The sequence below is a fragment of the Thalassophryne amazonica genome, chromosome 7 (genome assembly GCF_902500255.1).
Source record: "Thalassophryne amazonica chromosome 7, fThaAma1.1, whole genome shotgun sequence".
NCBI lineage: Eukaryota > Metazoa > Chordata > Actinopteri > Batrachoidiformes > Batrachoididae > Thalassophryne > Thalassophryne amazonica.
Window position 1 is genome coordinate 50154078 of NC_047109.1, and position 25381 is coordinate 50179458.

The following is a 25381-nucleotide window of genomic DNA, read 5'->3' on the forward strand; positions in this document are numbered from 1 at the left end:
TTTGTGTCTCCGCTGTCATGGCCCTGTAGGGGAGGATCCTCCTGCAGGCAGAGGCAGGGCCATGTCTGATTGGAGTCACCTGGGGCTCCTTATTTAAGCAGGGCTCCAGCAACACTCTCTCTGCTGGCCCACAGGTAACACCCTTTGTTCAGTTTTGTTGGTTTTGGTTACACATTCAAACAACTTGGCACATATATGTTCACGCACCCATGCACTGCATACATTTTACATGCTGACATCTCACACCTCATCATCTTTATTTTTATTTAAAGTTAATTGTGATTTACAGTAAAACTTCTTTTGAGTGGCCTAAACCTTGTTACCCTTCATTTGTTTGTTGCAAGCTAGGAGCCGGCTTGTGACTGTGCCTACTCTTCATCAGTTGCTCCCTGGTGAGATACAACCCTCAGCAAAGCCCGATGAGAATTGTCTTATGAGAACCAATGCTAACAAACCAGCCAAAATGCACCCGTGGGAATCCAGCATCCAGTGCTTTGTGATGCACCTTTGGCAGCCTCAAGTATTTTTGAATACAAGCTTGGCGCACCTATCTTTGAGCAGTTTTGCCCATTCCTCTTTGCAGCACCTCTCAAGCTCCATCAGGTTAGATGGGGACTGTTGGTGCACAACCATTTTCAGGTTTCTCCAGAGATGTTCAATCAGATTCAGGTCTGGCCTCTGGCTGGGCCACTCAACAACATTCAAGGACACTCAAGGGCTTTAGGAGTGGCTTTGAGACAGCTGTCCATTGTCCTGCTGAAAGATGAACCATCACCCTAGTCTGAGGTCAAGAGCGCTCTGGAGCAGGTTTTCATCCAGGATGTCTGTATATTGCTGCATTCATCTTTCCCTCAATCCTGACTAGTCTCCCAGTTCCACTGAAAAACATCCCCACAGCATGGTGCTGTCACCACCATGCGTCACTGTAGGGATGGTGCCTGGTTCCCCCAAACTGCCTGGGATTCATGCCAAAGAATTCAATCTTTCTTTCATCAGACCAGATAATTTTGTCTGAGAGTCCTTCCTGTGTGTCAGAATTGTTCAGAGTTGGACCTGAAAGAACAACTCAGTTAACACAGAAAATAATCACGCAGGAGACACTGAATTTCTTTTCCTGATCAGGAGAGAGCAGAACAAGCTTCACCCTCGTCACGGACCACCGTCCCGTCAGCTCCCACCCATCTGCCTCCCATATTTATTAGAATAAAGTTACATACAAGCATATAGGAACAACAAAATACAAACACGTTAGTGACACCAATTGTTATGGCTTTAAGCCTCCAGTCTCACGAAGTAAACAGTGTAACCCTGAACTAATACGCAGGTCACACCGCTCCCTGCTCAAGGCTGGACTGTTAATTAAAACGTACATCTGTGCCTCAGCAAAAACAGGATCTCAGCAAACAGTCTGCCCTCTCACTGAGCCAAAGTTCCCTTGTGAGCAGTTTAACGATTGCTTAAACAGTTCACTGAATATAATGAATAGATATGTATCAATCAATCAATCAATGTCGTGAATATAACTACTGTAGCAATTCAGTGATTAACAGAGTAATATTAAAATGAAACACATTATATAATTGAAACATGTATATAAATGTGTATATGGAGAATGAGATCAAAGACAAAATCAAAGACAGCAAATCAAGGTAAAGACATTAATAATTGATAATATATTGAAAATTCCTGACACTGTGCCTTTTGCCATGTGCATCTTACTGAGGAGTGGCTTCCTCTGGCCACTCTACATACAGGCCTGATTGGTGGATAGCTGCAGAAATGGTTGTCCTTCTGGAAGGTTCTCCTCTCTCTACAGAGGAATGCTGGAGCTCTGACAGAGTGACCATGAGGTTCTTGGTCACCTCCCTGACTAAGGCCCTTCTCCCCTGATCACTCACTCAGTTTAGGGCCCCTTCACACATAACACGATTGAGGCACAATGGCGCATGAAGGAGGAGTCAAATGTCACTTGTGAAAAATTGGAGATCTCTGGACCCGCAAGTCACAGCTGGAGAACAGTGTTACGAAGGACATGCCATTACAACGCTACACTGTGAGGCGCATGGGTGTGCTTGCCGTCCCCACGTGGAAATACATAAAAAACATTTCGCTTTTGCAATGGGCTGGAGCAAGCGCACAGAGCGTACATCGGCAGGCGCTGCCAGGTGTAAGGGACCACCTTATCATGTGTACACTCAGCTGGTGATCTGAATGTCACATCACCCATGTGAGCTATGGTCCACATGACACGGTTGTCCTTTGGCGTGCTGCTCGCTGGACATGCAGCAGGGCCGGCTGGACATGTCGTGCCAGCAGATGTGGGCATAATTATTCATGTCATTTCATAACTTGACACCTATGACCAGGGTCATATACAGGAACAGAAGGATCATACTTATATTGTCCACTCGATAAGAGGGATTAAATATTAGAAATTGCGGTGTTTTTATGGTGTGTGGTTTTTATTATTTTTTTTCTCCACAGCAGTGGCGCAATGTGGTGCAACACTTTCCAGCTGCTCACACTGTGTTCATGCACGCTTGTGCGCGTGCACAAAACTGTCAGCACTGTATCGTGCACACCTGTCTGACCGTGTATCCCTCCCGACAGAAGGTGGAATGTTTCCTGGTTCCTCATTTCAATTTTGTTGAAATCCTGTCTTGGAGATCTACAGACAATTCCTTTGACTTCATGCTTGGTTTGTGCTCTGACATGCACTGTCAACTGCGGGACCTTATATGTACAGTGGGGAAAATAAGTATTTGATCCACTGTCAATTTTGCATTTTATTCCGTGAAATAAGTATTTGATCCCCTAGAAAAACAGACCTTAACAATCGGTACAGAAACATTTGTTTGCCATTACAGAGGTCAGACATTTTCTGTAGTTCTTGACCTAGTTTTCACATGCTGCAACAGGGATTTTGGTCCACTCCTCCATGCAGATCTTCTCCATCAGGTTTGGAGTTTCAGCTCTGTCCAAAGATTTTCTATTGAGATCAGGTCTGGAGACTGAGTAGACCACTCCAGGACCTTGAAATGCTTCTTATGGAGCCCCTCTTTAGTTTCCCTGGCTGTGTTTGGGGTCATTGTCATGCTGGAAGACCCAGACATGACCCATCTTCAATGCTCTTACTGAGGGAAGGAGGTTGTTTGCCATAATCCTGCAATACATGACCCCATCCATCCTCCCTTCAATACGGTGCAGTCGTCCTGTCCCCTTTGCAGAAGAACACACCCAGATTATGATGTTTCCACCCCCATGCTTCATGGTTGGGATGGTTTTCTTGGGGTTGTTCTCATCCTCTAAACACAGCAAGTGGAGTTGATTCCAAAAAGCTTTATTTTGGTCTCATCTGACCACATGACCTTCTCCCATGCCTCCTCTGGATCATCCAGATGGTCACTGGTGAACTTCAAATGGGCCTGGACATGTGCTGGCTTGAGCAGGGGGACCTTGCTGCCCGCAGGATTTTAAACCATGACGGTGTTGTGTGTTACTAATGTAAACTTTGTGACTGTGGTCCCAGCTCTCTTCAGGTCATTGACCAGGTCTTGTTTTGTAGTTCTGAGCTTTCTCAGAATCATTCTTACCCCATGAAGTGAGATCTTGCATGGAATCCCAGACCGAAGGAGATTGACAATCATCTTGTGTTTTTTCCACTTTTTAATAAATAATCATAACAGTTGTTGTCTTCTCACCAAGCTGCTTGCCTGTTGTCCTGTAGTCCATCCCAGCCTTGTGCAGGTCTACAGTTTTGTCCCTGGTGTCCTTAGACAGCTCTTTGTTCTTGGCCATGGTGGACAGGTTGGAGTGTGATTGATTGAGTGTGTGAACAGGTGTCTTTTATACAGGTAACAAGTTCAAACAGGTGCAATTAATACAGGTAAAGAGTGCAGATAAGAGGGTTTCTTAAAGAAAAATTACCAGGTGTGTGTGAGCCAGAATTCTTGCTGGTTGGTAGACGATCAAATACTTATTTCATGCAATAAAATGCAAATTAATTATTTAAAAATCATACAATGTTATTTATTGCAGTTACACTTTAGATTCTGTCTCTCACAGTTGAAGTGTACCTACAATAAAAATTACAGATGTCTACATTCTTTGTCGGTGGGAAAACCTGCAAAATTGGCAGTGGATCAAATACTTATTTCCCCACTGTAGACAGGTGTGTGTCTTTCCAAATAATGTCCAATCAGCTGAATTCACCCCAGGTGGACTCCAATTAAGCTGTAGAAACATCTTAAGGATCATCAGTGGAAACAGGATGCACCTGAGCTCAATTTTGAACTTCATGACAAAGGCTGTGAATACTTACGTACATGTGATTTCTTAGTTGTTTTTTTAAAAATAAATTTTAAAAAATCTGAAATTAATGGTTTTCACATTGTCATTATGAGATCTTGTGTGTTGAAGTTTGAGAAAAAACAGCAACAACAAAAAAGAAACAAAAACAAATGAATTTCCTCCATTTTGGAATAAGGCTGTAACATAACAAAAATGTGGAAAAAGTGGAGCACTGTAAATACTTGCTGGTTGCACTGTAAATTGTCAAAGCAGCTCTCTGTTTGGATAATCAAATAGCCGGCCTCACTGTGAGCACCACATGTTTTGACTGGAAGGAGCGCTCAGATCAAAGGTCATCCGTGTCAAATCCCTGTCTTCTCTTGTTTTCCACTCTCCAAGAAGCGTAAATGAAGCACTGGGCAGGGATAAAACAAATTTGATTTAATAACCCGCATGAGACGGATCATTCGCATCCCTCATATTGGAAAAAAAAAAAAAAAGAAACAAAAGGGGAGGGTAGCTGTTACCATAGAAACCATGTTTGGCGAGCGTGGGAGATAAATTGCAGCCATATCACCACCATAATTATGTTTATTATGTGCAGTGGATTGTCATGTAATAGGGGGATGTCCCAGTTGACAGCAGGTAGGAGGTGAAGGCCAGAGAATAGAGGAGATCAAATAAAACACTCGAAGAATCAGCGCATGTGGATGTGCAGAGGACTACATGGCAGAATAAGGTAAGGTGCAGTTACTTTATTTGTAGGGAGTCTCTGCCTCAAAATGTTGATACTGATACCATTTAAAAAAAAAAAAAGCTTATGGAGTAAAGAAGACAAACAGAAGAGACCAGGAAGAAGTCTCGAACTTGTTTAAACTGGTGGCACTTACTTGGTTTCATCACATTTCTCTGGAGCGCAAAGAAAAACCTTCCCCCTGCTTAGTTGCTGGACTTTATAAGACTGGAATCCTATCAAACATTTACGCTTTTATTTGATGGAACACATTGGCAAAGGGTAAGGAAATCATTATTTCTTAATTCTTTAAATGCATATTTTGTCTAGAGTTTAAATGCTAAAAAAAACTAATGTAATTCGATACAAAAATGGTTTTTGATTACAAAGGCGCGTTGTGGACACTGTGCCAGAAGATGCTTTCGTCACTTAATTCCCCTGAGTATAACAAGCCATTAAGTTTTATGAGGGTCATCCCTTTCCCAACATACACTGGTTTTGTACACATATTGAGATCAGGAGTTGCAAGTTGAAGATAAAGGCATAATTGTATGGAATTTATGACACAGAGGGAGCAATAACGCAATATTATGGTTTGTTTACAAAACTATGTGATGGACCAAAACACACGCACCTATCATGAGGATAACTCAGGCCACCAATAAACTCTGAAGTAGCTGTTTAAAAGGGATAATAAAAAGAAAAGTTGCAGATTATCTCTGCTCTTGTCAATTTATGGTCTAAAATTTAAAGTGTAAGAAGTATAGCACTCTAAATCAAGTGTTGGATGGGCAATAGGTTGAAGTGGTGGTTTGCGGCGTGGTAATCTCCTTCCGTTCTTTCTTATCAGCAGAGCTCAAAGCCCTTGAGGAAATGATGAGCATTGGTTTATCGGCGGGGACAAGAAAGCCACGCTGTCTCGCCGGGTTTGTTCCACACGACTGGTCCAGTAAGAAGCCTCCGTCGACTGGCTGACAGGATCAAGCCTCCCCATGCTGCAGAGGATTCTTACCCTTAGAGAAATGGGCGTGTCACATCTTGACCTCCACAGTTCGCCTGACTGACTGAGTGAGAGTGAATGAGCCATACCGGGCCCACCATGCAGGACTGTCACACGGGGCTCTGCTTGTCTGTCTACATCATCACGTTGTGTTGGGCTTCCCGGCCAATACTCTCGCCTTCTACACTTTTAGCAAAAAGGTGCGACAGAAGCCAATGCCGATCGACATCCTCCTCCTCAACTTGACCATCTCTGATCTCCTCTTCCTCCTCTTCCTGCCTTTCAAGATGCAGGAGGTGATAAACAACATGATGTGGGACATGCCTTTCCTCCTCTGCCCGCTGTCAGGCTTCATCTTCTACATGACCATCTACAACAGCACCTTCTTCATCACCGCGGTCAGCGTGGAGCGCTACCCTCGGGGTGGCTTTCCCCATCCAGCACACTCTGAAGCGGCGGCCGATGTACCTGTCGCCGCCAGCATCTTCTTTGGATATTCTCCTTCATTAACCTGAGCATTGTGTTCATCATGCCCTTCGTTGGCTCTGGAAATTCTACCAATTTGTCTGTGAACAGCACTTTGGGACAAAATGCCTCCAACTTTGAAGAGCTTTACAGCAACGTTTCAAATACCAGCTTTGATAGTCCAGTGCATGTCCAAACATTCACTTCACAACAATGTGGAGGTGTGTGTATGAGACTTCACAATGCTCAGCTGAGGGTCCTTCTGCCGGTGCGTTAGAGCTCTGCTTGGTACTTTCTGAATCCCTTTCCTCATAAGCAGCTTCTGCTACATTAACTTCATCCAGATTCTTTTTAAGGCTGCAGCACATTGGACGCCGGCGACGCCTTCGGGCCATCGGCATGGCTCTTGGACATTGCTGGTTGTTTGCGGTATGTTTCGGGCCCTATAACGTCTCACCATATTGTGGGTTTATTATGTGGCGGAGTCCTGATTGGAGGGACAAGGCTCTACTGTGGCAGCACCTTTAACGCATGTCTCGACCCCCTTATCTTCTATTTCTCCTCGGCGGCGGTGAGGGGGACTGTGGGCAACATGATGGAAGGTGTTAAAAGACGCCTATTTAGTTGCGTGACCTGTCCCTCATTCTGGGCCTTGTGGAGAGGTATTAACAAGACTGGGAAAGATAAGGACCACAAAGAAGACAACATCAATGCTATCTAAGACAACGAGGCCTGTGAGCAGCTGCAGTCACTAATTTGCTATTTCTTCATCCCTGAAAGCAGGAATTAATACCACGTGTATGGTTTGACATGTTGTACACAGATGCAGCGTGTCTTTGTTTGACTGTCCACTGTAAATTTCCTATTTGGAACACTGTTTTCAGTGCTAAATGCAGTCCAGTATTATGCTTGTAAGTCCAGTCACACTGAACCACTACATTCACATAATGCTCCTTACAAATTAAGGGTTTCACAACATCTGTGATACGTTAGGTTTCCATTTTCAGAAATTGTCAGGTTCTACAAACTGAACCCATCATGAGCTGAGTTTGTGATGGTCCAGCCCAGTCTCACATTCTTTCATACCCCTGTCACAAAAAGCCCCTGCTTTTCATGACACAATTTTTATTTTGCTTTTCATAATCTTCCCCTTCTCCCAACTCTAACCATGACCCCCCCTTTCACCCCACATTTTGTGCCCCCGTCACAAAATGAATTTGCCCCGTTTCATACCCCTGTCACAAACCCATAGATTAATGTACTTTTCGTGACCTAGTCCCACGAACTGCCATGAGACTGGATGGTCAGTGGCCTTTGTCTTGGAAATGTGCCCCACCCACGTGTTCTCATGCCACCACTGCACTGCCATTACGACACAGCGTTCCATTACATATTTTGATCACGACATCATTTCAAGAGGTTGCAGTGTGTTGGTGGTCTGTGTAGCCCATAATGACACGCTCACACCTCTACCACACCAGGGGTAGAGTTAGAGCAGGGTGAGTTAAAAACCCTGTCACGAAAATTTGAAATCACTTCGTGATGGGAGGGAAAAAAACAAACGTGAGACATAAGTGAGACCATCAAGATGACAAATCTTGCAGTTTATCACGCATCGTGTTACACATCATGAGGTGGGAAACCTCCTTTTAATGTTTTTCTTGAGTGTTTAATGTAGAGAGCATTGGATCTAAGATATAGCTTCAGACATCTGTAGAATATTTGAACTTCAATATGAGTAGGATGCTTGTGTGATATAAGACGATAAACCTGTGTCACATGTACTAAAAAAGAAATGTGTGCACTTCTGAAGTAGACCAACAGGAGAACTCTGGAATTTTTCAACCTATGCCTCAATGTTTTCATGTTCAAGGGGTAAAAATGTCAGGGACAAAAACAATTTTAATGTAATAATTGTGTTACAACATCAACACATCATCAGCATAGCATTGCAAGATAAAAGTCTCAAACAGCCTCTTGTTGTTGCAGCATAGGTGAAAATGTCATTAGAAGTGTCTAGTTACATGGAGAGGACCCTGTGGATGTAAATGTGTTCATGTTTACCTACGAAAGAAACCTTTTAGAATGACTGATTATACAGTTAAGGTCTAATTTAATAAGACCCCAGATGAAGAGTGCTAAATTGTGTGGGCAGTGCAAAATTTTGCTTTGCGAGTGATTTACTGAGAGTAAATGTGCAGTTGAGAGTGGGCGGTAATGTGACGTAGACAGCAGTATGCAAATAAGGATTTTGCAGTTGACTGGTACCTCTTTATCCAGATCTAATACAAATGGAGCAGTATATTTTATTGGTTTAAAATTCAAGAGTATAGCCAAGCAAGCACCAGCTAACCAATAATGGATAAGGTAACCACTCCTAAGGCTCACACAGCTGCAAATAAATGAATTAAAGTTCACAGCAGTTACACTGAAAGAGTAGCAGAAGTATTAGAAATGTAGGAACAGTAAATATATATATTATATATATATATATATAAACAGAATAAAAGAAATGTATACAACCGTGTGAAGTTCAGAATAGCGTCACAACAACAAACAATCCGTCGGAAACAAGTTGCCAAGTATATATTTTCAAAGTACAGGTTGTCTTGAAAAAAAAGAGACATAAAACTTGATTGTGGAATGCAGGGAGAGCTGTTAACAGCAATAAAAAAACATTTATGCTAGGCGAGTGAACTGTCCAAAAAATGCCATCGGACCCCAGAGGGTTAAGAGCACATTGAAACATGTTGAAGTATGCTAATGTATGTTGTAATACGGCAAGTACCTTGAAAAACTTTGGGCATGCACACTATTTTCGACGTATGCCAGCATATGACTCATATGTTCTGTATATGCATAGGTAAGTAGGTAAGTTGTAGGTAAGTTATGCGATTGGTGACACATTTCTTGTAAGTTACTCATAAGTCAAAATACGTCTTTTGATGCTGTCCATTGATTGGCTCAAAGCTGCAGTTCTCATGCAAACAGACTGTTTCAAATATTAAAACCATTCATACATGCAGTAAATATAAAGTCTTATGTTACCTGTTTGTTTCAGTCAGATTCATCGTCACACCCTAATGAAATGTATCCACATAAAGCGTCCTGAGTTTGGAAAATGACATCTGAAAATACTTTAATTCCTTGTCGTGGCTGAGGAAACGTAGCATTTTAAAGAAGTCCCTCATAGTTTCTCTGCTCTCAATGCGTTTCTCAGCCTGAACCAGAGAACACCAGCTCTATGAGCCACAACAACACAATTAACTTATTTTAACAGTTGAAAGAGTCACAGTGCCTCATTCATTCACTTCAGCGTTTACAACAGACATCAGTTGATTCTTCAACAGTCTGCATGCAATGAAAATAAATCACATGATCCACTAGACAAATAAAATGACATTAACTAATGTTAAATTACTCTGTTGTTGCGTGACAGCGTACACGCGCTTGATGACTTGCTCCTCAATATTTAAGTGTTCCACCTGCCAAACAAGGGTTCTGTTGGCGGTAGAAACACGAAAGAAGGCAGATGTAACTTTTCTGACATGTTATACCATGCAGTACGACCTGAACCACTTGGTGGAATTGGGCCGTCAGTATACGCAGGTTAAATCATCATGGTGTGACAGCTTATTCGACATACGCCCATGTATGCCAGCTTTTACTATGGTCGGCACACGCTGGCTAAATTCAAGGTGCGACAGGGCCGAAAAACATGTAAAAATCAAACGGTGTAAGAGTGCCAGTGCAAATACGTATCAAAATAAATAGTTTCAAAAAGGCACTTCATCCCTCCAATCATAGCCCAGCATGCAGTGATGGGTGTAGGGGCAATGGAAGGTTTTATTTACAAGCCTGGTGGCATGAGGGAGAAAACTGTCTTTCAACCTTGTTCTTGCTGCTATGGTCTTGTAGTGTCTTCCTGTTGGTAGCTGTATGAAGTTTTTGTTGTGGGTGGGTAGTGTCCTGAATGTCATTATGGGCCCTCCCAAGAGCTCTGGTGGTATAGATGCCCTCCAATTCAGGGAGGTGCTGTTCCAAGAAGTGTTGTACTAATTTACCAACCTGCTGTCGAGCCTTATGGTCCCATGCTGAAGTGTTCCCAAACTAGACTGTGATGGAGTGGGTAGGGAGGCTCTCAATTGCACATCTGTAGAAACTGTTCAGAATTGTGCTTGGCATGCCAAACTTCCTCAGGCTTCTCAGGAAATACAGATGTACAGATATTGCCAGGCTTTCAACCCCCAGGTCTGTGATGTTGCAGGCCCAAGTGAGATGTTAATGCCAAGAAATTTAACCCTTATAGCCCTCATGAGACTTGACTGCATCCTTTTCAACATTTCAACATATATCTATTAATAGAGCATTTCATTATGCAGTGTTCTATACAAATATATGTCTCACATTCAGAAAGCTGAGATTATTCTGAACATTTTGATATGCAACACATGGTTATTATACTAAAATAAATTATCTTATAAGCAGGAATTTCTTAATATATGTTAAAGTGAAGAAAATGCCCTTAGGGCTCCAAGAGTTAAATGTGACCACTTTCTCCAATGCACAGTAGTGGGTGCTGTCCTTTCATCCACCATGTGTCAGTAATCACCCCCCCCCCCCCCCATTGTTTGCTGGGTTGAACACAGAGAAGACTCCTCAAGCAAGAATGATGGTGGTATCAGATATGATAAAACTGGGAAGGGATACAATCATGAGTGCAGAGTGTGTACATCATGGTACTCAGAACAGTTTTGTGGGATACTTATATTTATGGTTATTGTTTTGGAAATGTTCCCCTGCCTGCCTGGCACCCCCTGAAGCACATCCAGCACACTGGATAATTGCCACAATGCTAATTTCTGCCCCCTGCTGTTTTGTGATATTGCAGCAAAGATGCTGCTTCTACAAATTCTTTCAGCTTCTCCCTTTTTACAGTCGGCCTCACCGCAGAGGATCCAATGTGGATCTCCATATTACATAGAAAATGTACATACCTGCGGTCTCATGTAAAAGTGTGCTTACACGCAAAAACCTGGCGTCCGTCCATCTCCACGTCCATGTGCAAATATATCAAAAGTGATGTGAGCATGGAAATATGCGGTGCGTCATGCAAAAATCCAGGCTGGCGTATGCACATTTCTGCAGTTATTGTTCCACTGTGGACATGTAAAGGTGATGCTGGGAACCGTTAATAGTGTGAAAACAAGAAGTCATCACAGTGATGTACACATTAGAGACACACTTATGAACAATTAACACACCCACGTGTTTGCAATTGTATGGAGGATATAAAAGCACATGCAAAGTGATGTGTAAAATGTGGCTGCGTTGGTGTTGTTAAAGCCCCTTGCAAATGGTGCAATCTGACATGAGTGAGCATTACTCACTATTGTCATGTTTTAGCCCTGGACCTGCCCAGAATCTGCTTTTGTCCCCCAGTCTTCGTCCGTTTCCCTCTCTTTGTCCTTCTGTCCAGCCCTGACTGTTCATTTTCTGTTTCTTATGCTTTAGTCTTGGTTTTATGATCTGTTACACTTCACCCATGTTAAGTTTGGTTCTAGTTTAGTCTGTTTCTTATTTAGTCATTCTGTGTTATCAAGTTAGGTTTTGAGAATTATGTCACACGTCAGCCACTTATTGAGTTCTGTTCTAGTTTAGTCTTCGTCTTTTATTTTCTGGTTATTCAGTCACTCTGTTTTGTAGCACATTAGTCCCTTAGGTTTTTCTGTACTCTCCTGCACTGTTGAGTTCTTCTCTAGTTAGATCCAGCCTTTAATTTTCTGTTGTTCTGTTTGTGCCTTTTCATTTGTTTATTCTGCTTCTCACATTTGGGTTCTAGGTATCATTATTTCCTAATTGTTTAACATTTGTTCTGTCATGTTCCTCTTTTTGCTGCTTTGGTCTGACACGTCCACCTGTCACTCCACTCGTCTCACTTTGGTCTGACACGTCCACCTGTCACTCCACTCGTCTCAATCAGCCACGCCTTCTTTCCTGCACCTGCATCTCATCTCGCCGTGATTATCCTCTGCTTTTAAACCCCTTGTCTTCCACCACTCACTGCTAGTTCGTTGTGCGTATTGCCTCGTTCCAAGCCTCTCGTTCTGCCATACTCTGTTTTCTTGCGGTGTATGACCCTCACCTGTCTTGTTCTTGCCTTTGCCTGAGCCAGTTAAAACTGCTTTCTCTGCGCCTGAACCCTGCTTGTTTTTGACTCAGTTTTTGCCTCCTCTGATACAACCCGTTTGCCCCGTGCTGGAACTCTGCTCGTTACTGACCACGCCGCCGCCTCACGACCTGTCTGTACCTCCACCTTCCTGCTTGTCATCGACCGAGCCAGGTTTTGATTAAACCTTTTCCTAATCCCACCTCTGAGTGATGAGTCTGCATTTGTGTCACCTGCCTGTCGTGCCATGTCCTCACAGTTCCTGACAGGACGAACTAGCCAGAACTGGACACAGTGGACTCAGATCCATCATGCCGGTAAGCAGTCACTCTGCAGAACTCAAAACCCGTATAATGCTTGCAATTCAAGAAGTATTTGGTCAGATCTACAGTTCTTTTTTGTCTGCTTTCGTGACTGTATCTCTCTCAAGGGAGAAATTGGATATTTAGATCAAGCATGGGAAGCTCTAGAGGCAAACTCTGGCTGTATGATTAATTTCCGGAGTTAGAAGATCGGACAACTTAATTCTTAGTGAAAAAGCTCCCAGCCTGGATTAAAGAAACAGCGCTGCACCTGACGGCCACCTTCCCTCTGGATGACAGCGAATCAGAATGGACTGACCTTGAAGATGACACGTCATACAAGCTGAAGGGCTGGCTCTCCAAGACACGGCAAATATAATTTTCAGGATTCAAGACTTATTTTTTGAATATCAGGACAACCCAGACCGGCAGAACAGAAAATGGATTTTGTCTGCGCTTGATCAAATCCTGCAAACACAACCTGATATTGTGTCTGCTTACCCGGATCTGGCTCAGATAAGATGTGGTTCAAGCAGGGTCGAGTTCCTCCCTATATTGAAGATCCGATGGACTTTCTTTTTGAATCAGAGCTTAATGACTTCTGTTGTGACACACCCTCATCAATCAATCTGTCCGACGCAGCCATCTCATTTCTCCAATTTTCCTCGCCAGCACCCAGTCAGCCTTCAGTGCTGTGCCAGCCACCCATACCTGCACCGAGACGTATCTCCACACCGCCTTCGGCCACTCCCCCGGTGCCAATGCCATGTAAACGCCGAGCGTAACTGCCGCGGTACCTGGCCGCATCTGACACCGGAGCAGGAGCTCCACTGTTGCCTGACACCTCTGATGTGATTCCGCTTCCACAATCTCCTGAATTTTCATCAGAGCCATCAGGAAGTGCTTTGTCACTTCCTTATCCTTTTCCTAAATCCCACAGGCTTATTCAATAACATTCACAGGCAATGACTAGTGGAGCATCTCTGAAACTCACACACTGTGTTTGAGCACGTGAAATTGTATGAGAGGCTCTCCGTCTGCTCCCTCTGATGACTTTCACTGATTGCTGTGCGTAATGGTGCAGGGCGCATTGGAGCCAGCAGCCAGGGGGCTATTCAAACAGGTCAACTAGTAACACATCACTGCTAAAAACAATCTTTGGTTTATCACGTGAGGTAAATCTGCTCTACGATTGGATTTTGGAAAACCATGTGACGGTGAACCAATTCCGATTGGACACACATTGTGCACGTCATCACACAGCTTCTATGAGGAGTACAAAGATGGTGGATGGCTGGCTCGAAAGTCCGCGGAGTTAACTTTTCAGCAAAAAACAAGTTTCTCTCTCATATCATTAAAAAGTTATTTATAATTTAGTAAAACTTGGTCTCAGCCATCGTATATGACGGCATTGGCCCAGAGGGTTAATAGGAAACATTTTCATTCCATCAATGTTCAGATCATATGTGATGCGCAAATGGACATCAGGCTGGAGGCGCGGTGCTTGATGGGGGGGGCTGCTTGGTGGATAATAATTGTTCTTAATGAAAACCAGCGCGGACACATTTGGGCATGTTTATTATTTTTTGTTGTTTTTATTATTAATATGTTTTCTTTTTCTTGATGGTGGAACTAGAGATGAGGCTCTGAACAAGCCCCTGACTGTGTTCAGTATTTGTCAATAAAAGTGTGTGTCATGTTAATGTCACACACTGTCAGCCGCCGTGCACCTAATATCTTTTTACTTCAGTGTGTGTGCGCAGCTCACTTCAACATTTACACACGCAAACATACGTATTTAATTTCCATTTTACATGACAGAGAACAGAGAGAGTGGCGATCTAACCACAGCTTTCCCTGTTTTTCCACATTGTCTCTGAAATTTTTACACAAAACAACACAGAGACGATGGCGGGCGTTATCAAACACACAACACCCTACACTTATGGTGCCGTCAGCGTGACACAAACAAACAATTTGAAAACATTTGCATATTCAGATAGAGGCGTGGCCAAGGAGGAGTTTGGTGCGTGTGCACATGTTCAGTGGGATGTACAAACCAAACGTGCGTGGATTCATGCCTATGCACACTTTGATACATGTGAATATTTTTGTGCTTATGCCTGATTCAGGGTTTTGGCGTACGCCAATTTTTAGTAGAAAGTCAACACAAGTCTTTGTACATGAGGGCCCTGGTCTTACACTAGGAACCCTCTGTTTTGGAAGTATGTGCACTAACCACTTGGCCAACATACTACTCTACATCTGATGCAGCAGAAATCATTTTACTTTGTTCGCAAATGAAATCATGTTGACCACACAAAACATGAAATATCGAGGGTTCATAATGTCTGTAATGAAAGCGAAGTCAAAGTAAATGTAGGGATCACTGTGGATTTAGTTTTTAATTTTTTTTATTTTGGATTTTCCATATCATCCCAACTTTTTCTAATCTGGGGTTGTGTGCTGGTCCTGCACATAGCTAAGGGTAGTGGGCTGCAACAGCTTGCGAACGGCATCTACAAGAGATTTCTTGCAATTTTGTGCAACATTTGCAGCCATCGGCTATCCCCTCACCTGAGCCTCAGGGTGATGCCTGTGTGTTGCTTGGTTTTTGAACAGACCAAATAAATTGTGCATGAAACTCCTCCAAATAGTGCATGAACTTCCTCGCCAAATAGTCATGCAGGTGTCTCGTACCCCTCACCACATAGTCTCTGTGACTTAGAATGTGTGCAACATGGGAAACAACTTGTGAGTGACATTTCCTTTCATATGATTGGAGAGGAACAGCACTTCTGGAAGTGGCTGAGTGAGTCCAGCACCCTCCAGCGCCTGCACCCACCCACTGTACATGCATGTCAGCAGGCTGGGAACGTCCTGTTTGGCCGAGGAGGAGCTGTGCCATCTGTGATTCCGGGTATGTGTGATGGGGGTATTAGTATTGACTCTAGTACACTGGCAGCTACTAACAAGCCAGTATTGAGTTTAAGCATTCTCCTGAGCAAATCAAAGTCAATCACAAACCGAACACAAACAAGTCAGAGCTTCTGTCTTTGTGCACCCTGCCCACTGCTGTAAGGAAGTGTCATTTGCTTTCAACATGGAACAGCACAGATGTATGGCAGAAGACATCAAAAGCACAGCAGTTTTCACTTATGGTTTGAGTTAAAAACTAAGCTAATTCCAGACAGTTTATCTACATTAACGTCAACTCTGTCATTTTTACAAAGTGAAAATATCACACATATCTTTTAGTTTTAAAGCAATGCACTAATTCTGAAGGTTTGAGCATTAACAGAAACAGATGCGAAAAGGCATTATGAGAAAATGGGCCTCCTATCATCACTGGTTGGTTGGGTTATTTATTTTTTTAAAAACCAACACACAAGTTACTGTAATGTGTGTGTTGGTTTGTACAAATAAATGTGTATTTGTAAATATGTCATTTTTTCATTTGTAAGCAATAAAAGGCAATTGCAAAACTGAAAATTCTGTTAAGTGTTATACTGCACAAAGCAACTGTGTGATTGTTGGTCGCTATTCATACTCCCGTCCAGCCGATGGCAGTGTTCTATGAATTTTGACCCAAAATTTTAGGGTTTACAAACATTTAAGACCGTTCGGCATTACTCACTATGTCAGCAAAAACAAATGTTAGTGGGCTGAAAGTTAGCGGAACTAAATTTAGCGGAAGCTAATTGGTCTGCTGATGGTTTTTGAAGTTAGCCGTAAAGTTAATCCGCTAACAAAAAGTTAGCTTAGCTAATTATCAATTAGCAGAACTGTTCCAACCACTGGTCTGCAAGTCTGTGAATAGCTGTCCACACTTCATATTTTTTAATTATTATTTATTACTAATTATTATGTATTTATTATTTATGCTACTTTATTGTATTACTATTTATAGTGCTTTATCTGTCTAAAGTCAAGGGGATTTTTCACAGCTTCTTTCACAGAATAACGATGTAATCGTCCACAGCCATCCTGAGCACTGTGTGCACAAACGTAATCATTTTAGCCGCACTAGTGGTGCTGAACATCTGTGAAAATGCCACACGGCATTTGCAAGCAAATCCTTACAACTGTAAAGGCCTCGTCAGTGGTGTTCGACTTTAGCGTGTGTGTCGAACGGCATGTCAGTGGCTCTCGCGCAATATGTGTGCAGACTTGTGTATTTGTGGCCATATTGGCCACAGGCGACATTGAAGGAAATTTGAAACTGCTGGCTAAGGCTAAGCGTAAATTTGGTAAGATTGTAATTCACGTCGGCAGTAATGACACCCGGTTACGCCAATCGGAGGTCACTAAAATTAACATTGAATCGGTGTGTAACTTTGCAAAAACAATGTCGGACTCTGTAGTTTTCTCTGGGCCCCTCCCCAATCGGACCGGGAGTGACATGTTTAGCCGCATGTTCTCCTTGAATTGCTGGCTGTCTGAGTGGTGTCCAAAAAATGAGGTGGGCTTCATAGATAATTGGCAAAGCTTCTGGGGAAAACCTGGTCTTGTTAGGAGAGACGGCATCCATCCCACTTTGGATGGAGCAGCTCTCATTTCTAGAAATCTGGCCAATTTTCTTAAATCCTCCAAACCATGACTATCCAGGGTTGGGACCAGGAAGCAGAGTTGTAGTCTTACACACCTCTCTGCAGCTTCTCTCCCCCTGCCATCCCCTCATTACCCCATCCCCGTAGAGACGGTGCCTGCTCCCAGACCACCAATAACCAGCAAAAATCTATTTAAGCATAAAAATTCAAAAAGAAAAAATAATATAGCACCTTCAACTGCACCACAGACTAAAACAGTTAAATGTGGTCTATGAAACATTAGGTCTCTCTCTTCTAAGTCCCTGTTGGTAAATGATATAATAATTGATCAACATATTGATTTATTCTGCCTTACAGAAACCTGGTTACAGCAGGATGAATATGTTAGTTTAAATGAGTCAACACCCCCGAGTCACACTAACTGTCAGAATGCTCGTAGCACGGGCCGAGGCGGAGGATTAGCAGCAATCTTCCATTCCAGCTTATTAATTAATCAAAAACCCAGACAGAGCTTTAATTCATTTGAAAGCTTGACTCTTAGTCTTGTCCATCCAAATTGGAAGTCCCAAAAACCAGTTTTATTTGTTATTATCTATCGTCCACCTGGTCGTTACTGTGAGTTTCTCTGTGAATTTTCAGACCTTTTGTCTGACTTAGTGCTTAGCTCAGATAAGATAATTATAGTGGGCGATTTTAACATCCACACAGATGCTGAGAATGACAGCCTCAACACTGCATTTAATCTATTATTAGACTCTATTGGCTTTGCTCAAAAAGTAAATGAGTCCACCCACCACTTTAATCATATCTTAGATCTTGTTCTGACTTATGGTATGGAAATAGAAGACTTAACAGTATTCCCTGAAAACTCCCTTCTGTCTGATCATTTCTTAATAACATTTACATTTACTCAGATGGACTACCCAGCAGTGGGGAATAAGTTTCATTACACTAGAAGTCTTTCAGAAAGCGCTGTAACTAGGTTTAAGGATATGATTCCTTCTTTATGTTCTCTAATGCCATATACCAACACAGTGCAGAGTAGCTACCTAAACTCTGTAAGTGAGATAGAGTATCTCGTCAATAGTTTTACATCCTCATTGAAGACAGCTTTGGATGCTGTAGCTCCTCTGAAAAAGAGAGCTTTAAATCAGAAGTGCCTGACTCCGTGGTATAACTCAAACTCGTAGCTTAAAGCAGATAACCCGTACGTTGGAGAGGAAATGGCGTCTCACTAATTTAGAAGATCTTCACTTAGCCTGGAAAAAGAGTCTGTTGCTCTATAAAAAAGCCCTCCGTAAAGCTAGGACATCTTTCTACTCATCACTAATTGAAGAAATAAGAACAACCCCAGGTTTCTTTTCAGCACTGTAGCCAGGCTGACAAAGAGTCAGAGCTCTATTGAGCTGAGTATTCCATTAACTTTAACTAGTAATGACTTCATGACTTTCTTTGCTAACAAAATTTTAACTATTAGAGAAAAATTACTCATAACCATCCCAAAGACGTATCGTTATCTTGGCTGCTTTCAGTGATGCCGGTATTTGGTTAGACTCTTTCTCTCCGATTGTTCTGTCTGAGTTATTTCATTAGTTACTTCATCCAAACCATCAACATGTCTATTAGACCCCATTCCTACCAGGCTACTCAAGGAAGCCCTACCATTATTTAATGCTTCGATCTTAAATATGATCAATCTATCTTTGTTAGTTGGCTATGTACCACAGGCTTTTAAGGTGGCAGTAATTAAACCATTACTTAAAAAGCCATGACTTGACCCAGCTATCTTAGCTAATTATAGGCCAATCTCCAACCTTCCTTTTCTCTCAAAAATTCTTGAAAAGGTAGTTGTAAAACAGCTAACTGATCATCTGCAGAGGAATGTCTATTTGAAGAGTTTCAGTCAGGTTTTAGAATTCATCATAGTACAGAAACAGCATTAGTGAAGGTTACAAATGATCTTCTTATGGCCTCGGACAGTGGACTCATCTCTGTGCTTGTTCTGTTAGACCTCAGTGCTGCTTTTGATACTGTTGACCATAAAATTTTATTACAGAGATTAGAGCATGCCATAGGTATTAAAGGCACTGCGCTGCGGTGGTTTGAATCATATTTGTCTAATAGATTACAATTTGTTCATGTAAATGGGGAATCTTCTTCACAGACTAAGGTTAATTATGGAGTTCCACAAGGTTCTGTGCTAGGACCAATTTTATTCACTTTATACATGCTTCCCTTAGGCAGTATTATTAGACGGTATTGCTTAAATTTTCATTGTTACGCAGATGATACCCAGCTTTATCTATCCATGAAGCCAGAGGACACACACCAATTAGCTAAACTGCAGGATTGTCTTACAGACATAAAGACATGGATGACCTCTAATTTCCTGCTTTTAAACTCAGATAAAACTGAAGTTATTGTACTTGGCCCCACAAATCATAGAAACATGGTGTCTAACCAGATCCTTACTCTGGATGGCATTACCCTGACCTCTAGTAATACTGTGAGAAATCTTGGAGTCATTTTTGATCAGGATATGTCATTCAAAGCGCATATTAAACAAATATGTAGGACTGCTTTTTTGCATTTACGCAATATCTCTAAAATTAGAAAGGTCTTGTCTCAGAGTGATGCTGAAAAACTAATTCATGCATTTATTTCCTCTAGGCTGGACTATTGTAATTCATTATTATCAGGTTGTCCTAAAAGTTCCCTAAAAAGCCTTCAGTTAATTCAAAATGCTGCAGCTAGAGTACTAACGGGTAACTAAAGTAGATAGTCTTGCGGATGGCTTGAACTCAGCGCTCAAGGCCACACTGGACAAGGTTGCGCCTCCTCTCTTGAGGACACGCCTTCCCAAGGCATACTCACCTTGGTTAATGGTTACCTGCGTGACCTTAGGGCAGAAGGCTCGAGGTTTTGAACGGAAATGGCGTAGTTCTAAGTTAGAGGTGTTCCATCTTGCATGGCGAGATGCTGTCTTGGATTATAAGCAGGCACTACTGGCTACAAGCGTGCCTATTATTCTGATTTGATTAATAAAAATAAGCATAATTTCCAAGATTTTGTTTGAAACTGTAGCACTTCTTATTCATGGACAGCCACCTGTTTATTCACTCTCCTTTCTCAGCACAGGACTTCTTGGATTACTTCGAGAAGAAAATTGAGGATATTAGGTTGAGTATATCTCAGCAGGCTTTGGCCCAACCACTGCATACTGCTGTGGAGGTGGATGTCCACTGAGGTGGTATCCAGATTTACAGATTTGATGGTATCTCGCTAGGCGCATTGACGAAGCTCGTGACGTCTACTAAAAGCACAACCTGTTTAATTGATACTATACCAACAAAACTGTTTAAGGACCTGTGGCCCATTCTTGGACCAACTGTGCTGGAATTATAAATCTCTCATTAACTTCTGGATCTGTTCCTAAGTGTTTAAAGTCTGGCAGTGATCAAACCATTACTTAAAAAATCAAATCTCGACCCGAGTGTTTTTGAAGAATTATAGACCGATTCAAATCTGTCATTTGTTCTAAAATCCTGGAAAAAGTGGTCCTCCGCGACAGCTCGTGGACTACCTCACTGAGAATAATCTTTTGAGGCCCACTGCAGTCTGCTTTAGAAAATTTCACTTCCACAGAGACGCACTTACTAAAGTAGTGAATGACCTTTTGCGAGCAATGGACTCGGATATCACTACGGTCCTGGTGCTGCTGGATCTTAGTGCTGCATTTGACACTGTGGATTACCATATTCTACTCATAGGCTGGAGAATCACTTTGGATTACTGAACTGCTCTTGCATGGTTGACGTCGTACCTGTCCAGTCGTTCCTACTGTGTATTGTGTAATGGAACCTCCTCCGATCGTAGAGACATGAAGTTTGGGTTCCTCAGGGATCCGTTTTGGGCCCCTTGCTTTTTTTCTCTTTATGTAGCACCCCTCGGGAATATATTGCGGCGTTTTGGGATTCCCTTTCATTGCTATGCTGATGACACTCAATTGTATATGCCAATAACTGCTGGTAATCTTACTCACATAAATCCTTGGAAGATTGGTCTTTGCATCTTAAGAAGTTGGATGTCTAGTAACTTCCTACTTTTAAATTCTGATAAGACTGAAGTTTATGGTTTTTGGTCCAGCGAGATATCGGCATCAATTTGATCAGCTAGCATGTAGCTAGTCCGTGTGTTATACATCATACGGATAAAGTGAGGAACCTTGGAGTAATTTTGATCCTGCGTTGTCCTTTGATCTCCACATTAGAGACATTACAAGAATGCCTTCTTCCATTTGCGAAAATATAGCGAGGATTCGTCCTATTCTGTCTATGGCAGATGCTGAGACTTTGATTCATGCGTTTGTCTCTTCTAGATTGGACCTTGTAATGCTCTATTCTCTGGATTTACCGCAGTCCAGGATCAGGGGTCTTCAATTGGTTCAGAATCTGCGCCAGACTTTTGACACGGAGCAAAGTTTGACCACATACGCCAATCTTGGCGTCCCTGCCTGGCTTCCTTTTTCTGCAAGATCGTAGTTTAAAGTACTGATTTTAGTTTATAAAATTGTTCATGGACGTGCACCTCCCTATCTGGCTGACTTGATAAGCCCCTAGGTACCAGCTCGGGGCCCTGCGTTCTCAGGGAGTGCAGGACTTCTGTGTGTTCCCTAGGTGAATAAAAGTCTGCCGGTCACAGAGCGTTTTCCTATCGTGCCCCAGCTCTGTGGAACGATCTGCCGCACACATTCGGCAGTCGGACACTGTGGAGACCTTTAGATCACGTTTAAAGACTCATTTATTTTCTCCTGTTTATCATTAGTGTTATGATGTGTTTTAATCTTCTATTCTTTTACTGCTGTCTTTCTTTTATGGTTTGTTTTTATTGTGTTTTAAATTTTTAATTGTTTTTTATGTTGTGAAGCGCCTTGAGACGATTTTGTCGTGAATTGGCGCTATATAAATTAATAAATTTGAATTTGAATTTTGAATTTGACTAGAAGGAGAGAGCATATCTCACCCATATTGGCCTCTCTCATTGGCTTCCTGTTAATTCTAGAATAAGAAATTTAAAATTCCTCCTTCTTACTTATAGGTTTTGAATAATCAGTCCCATCTTATCTTAGGAATCTAAGTACCATATCACCCCAATAGAGCGCTTCGCTCTCAGACTGCAGGCTTACTTGTAGTTCCTAGGGTTTGTAAGAGTAGAATGGGAGGCAGAGCCTTCAGCTTTCAGGCTCCTCTCCTGTGGAACCAGCTCCAAATTCAGATCAGGGAGACAGACACCCTCTCTACTTTTAAGATTAGGCTTAAAACTTTCCTTTTTGCTAAAGCTTATAGTTAGGGCTGGATCAGGTGACCCTGAACCATCCCTTAGTTATGCTGCTATAGACGTAGACTGCTGGGGGGTTCCCATGATGCACTGTTTCTTTCTCTTTTTGCTCTGTATGCATCACTCTGGCATTTAATCATTAGTGATCGATCTCTGCTCCCCTCCACAGCATGTCTTTTTCCTGTTCTCTCCCTCAGCCCCAACCAGTCCCAGCAGAAGACTGCCCCCTCCCTGAGCTGGTTCTGCTGGAGGTTCTTCCTGTTAAAAGGGAGTTTTTCCTTCCCACTGTAGTGCTTGCTCACAGGGGGTCGTTTTGAACCGTTGGGGTTTTACATAATTATTGTATGGCCTTGCCTTACAATATAAAGCGCCCTGGGGCAACTGTTTGTTGTGATTTGGCGCTATATAAAAAAAAAAAATTGATTGATTGATTGATATTTTCACAGCCACTCCAGATGGCATTTAGCCCACAGTTGCCTGCCATGCACAAACATGTCAGGAGGACCATTTCTGTGAGATTCCATATGAGAAAGTTGTCCACCTAGATGCCTCTTATGTCACAATTTTGTGTCTTCCGCTGTCATGGCCCTGTAGGGGAGGATCCTCCTGCAGGCAGAGGCAGGGCCATGTCTGATTGGAGTCACCTGGGGCTCCTTATTTAAGCAGGGCTCCAGCAACCTCTCTCTGCTGGCCCACAGGTAACACCCTTTGTTCAGTTTTGTTGGTTTTGGTTACACATTCAAACAACTTGGGCACATATATGTTCACGCACCCATGCACTGCATACATTTTACATGCTGACATCTCACACCTCATCATCTTTATTTTTATTTAAAGTTAATTGTGATTTACAGTAAAACTTCTTTTGAGTGGCCTAAACCTTGTTACCCTTCATTTGTTTGTTTGCAAGCTAGGAGCCGCTTGTGACTGTGCCTACTCTTCATCAGTTGCTCCCTGGTGAGATACAACCCTCAGCAAAGCCCGATGAGAATTGTCTTATGAGAACCAATGCTAACAAACCAGCCAAAATGCACCCGTGGGAATCCAGCATCCAGTGCTTTGTTGATGCACCTTTGGCAGCCTCAAGTATTTTTGAATACAAGCTTGGCGCACCTATCTTTGAGCAGTTTTGCCCATTCCTCTTTGCAGCACCTCTCAAGCTCCATCAGGTTAGATGGGGACTGTTGGTGCACAACCATTTTCAGGTTTCTCCAGAGATGTTCAATCAGATTCAGGTCTGGCCTCTGGCTGGGCCACTCAACAACATTCAAGGACACTCAAGGGCTTTAGGAGTGGCTTTGAGACAGCTGTCCATTGTCCTGCTGAAAGATGAACCATCACCCTAGTCTGAGGTCAAGAGCGCTCTGGAGCAGGTTTTCATCCAGGATGTCTGTATATTGCTGCATTCATCTTTCCCTCAATCCTGACTAGTCTCCCAGTTCCACTGAAAAACATCCCCACAGCATGGTGCTGTCACCACCATGCGTCACTGTAGGGATGGTGCCTGGTTCCCCCAAACTGCCTGGGATTCATGCCAAAGATTCAATCTTCTTTCATCAGACCAGATAATTTTGTCTGAGAGTCCTTCCTGTGTGTCAGAATTGTTCAGAGTTGGACCTGAAAAGAACAACTCAGTTAACACAGAAAATAATCACGCAGGAGACACTGAATTTCTTTTCCTGATCAGGAGAGAGCAGAACAAGCTTCACCCTCGTCACGGACCACCGTCCCGTCAGCTCCCACCCATCTGCCTCCCATATTTATTAGAATAAAGTTACATACAAGCATATAGGAACAACAAAATACAAACACGTTAGTGACACCAATTGTTATGGCTTTAAGCCTCCAGTCTCACGAAGTAAACAGTGTAACCCTGAACTAATACGCAGGTCACACCGCTCCCTGCTCAAGGCTGGACTGTTAATTAAAACGTACATCTGTGCTCAGCAAAAACAGGATCTCAGCAAAACAGTCTGCCCTCTCACTGAGCCAAAGTTCCCTTGTGAGCAGTTTAACGATTGCTTAAACAGTTCACTGAATATAATGAATAGATATGTATCAATCAATCAATCAATGTCGTGAATATAACTACTGTAGCAATTCAGTGATTAACAGAGTAATATTAAAATGAAACACATTATATAATTGAAACATGTATATAAATGTGTATATGGAGAATGAGATCAAAGACAAAATCAAAGACAGCAAATCAAGGTAAAGACATTAATAATTGATAATATATTGAAAATTCCTGACACTGTGCCTTTTGCCATGTGCATCTTACTGAGGAGTGGCTTCCCTCTGGCCACTCTACCATACAGGCCTGATTGGTGGATAGCTGCAGAAATGGTTGTCCTTCTGGAAGGTTCTCCTCTCTCTACAGAGGAATGCTGGAGCTCTGACAGAGTGACCATGAGGTTCTTGGTCACCTCCCTGACTAAGGCCCTTCTCCCCTGATCACTCACTCAGTTTAGGGCCCCTTCACACATAACACGATTGAGGCACAATGGCGCATGAAGGAGGAGTCAAATGTCA

The 25381-nt window shown here is 42.6% G+C and overlaps 1 long non-coding RNA gene and 1 pseudogene across 1 annotated transcript; both read left to right on the plus strand.

Moving 5' to 3' along the window:
* Positions 1-6122: 6122 nt before the first annotated feature.
* On the plus strand, positions 6123-7209 carry LOC117513438 (annotated as a pseudogene).
* A 7711-nt stretch (positions 7210-14920) lies between these two features.
* Positions 14921-16790, plus strand: LOC117513812. Its single transcript, XR_004561724.1, has 3 exons — positions 14921-15004; positions 16101-16107; positions 16780-16790. It is a non-coding gene; the product is annotated as an uncharacterized LOC117513812 (long non-coding RNA).
* The last annotated feature ends 8591 nt before the right edge of the window (positions 16791-25381 follow it).